A 725-nucleotide genomic window follows, 5' to 3' on the forward strand; every position below is an offset into this window, starting at 1 on the left:
CACTGCCTTTATTCCTGGTGAAGGGCTTTTGCCCGAAACGTCGATTTCGAAGCTCCTTGGATGTTGCCTGAACTGCTGTGCTCTTCCTGCACCACTAATCCAGAATCTGGTTTCCAGCATCTGCAGTCATTGTTTTTATCCCAATGTGGGAAATTGCCCAAGTATGCCCTGAACGTAAAAGGCAGAACAAATCCAACCCAGCCAATTATCGCTCCATCAGTCTACTCTCAGTCATCAGTAAAGTGATGGAAGGGGTCATCAACAGTGCTATCAAGCAGCACCCGCTTAGCAATAACCTGCTCAGTTTGGGTTTAGCCGGGGCCACTCAGCTCCTGGCCTCATTACAGCCTTGGTTCAAATATGGTCAAAAGAGCTGAATTCCAGAGGGGAGGAGAGAGGGACAGCCCTTGACATCAAGGCTGCATTCGACAGAATGTGGTATCTAGGAGTGCTAGCAAAACTGGAATCAATGGGAATCTGGGGGCAAACTTTCCACTGGTTAGAGTCATTCTTGATGCATACAGATGGTTGTGGTTGTTGGAGGTCAGTCGTCTCATCTCCAGGACATCTCTCCAGGAGTTCCCCAGGGTAGTGTCCTAGGCCCAACCATCTTTAGCTGCATCATCAATGATCTTCCATCCATCATCATGTCAGAAGTGGGGATGTTCACTGATGATTGCACAATGCTCAGCACCATTTGTGACTCTTCAGATACTGAAGCAGTC

The sequence above is a fragment of the Chiloscyllium plagiosum genome, chromosome 19, assembly GCF_004010195.1.
Source record: "Chiloscyllium plagiosum isolate BGI_BamShark_2017 chromosome 19, ASM401019v2, whole genome shotgun sequence".
Lineage (NCBI taxonomy): Eukaryota > Metazoa > Chordata > Chondrichthyes > Orectolobiformes > Hemiscylliidae > Chiloscyllium > Chiloscyllium plagiosum.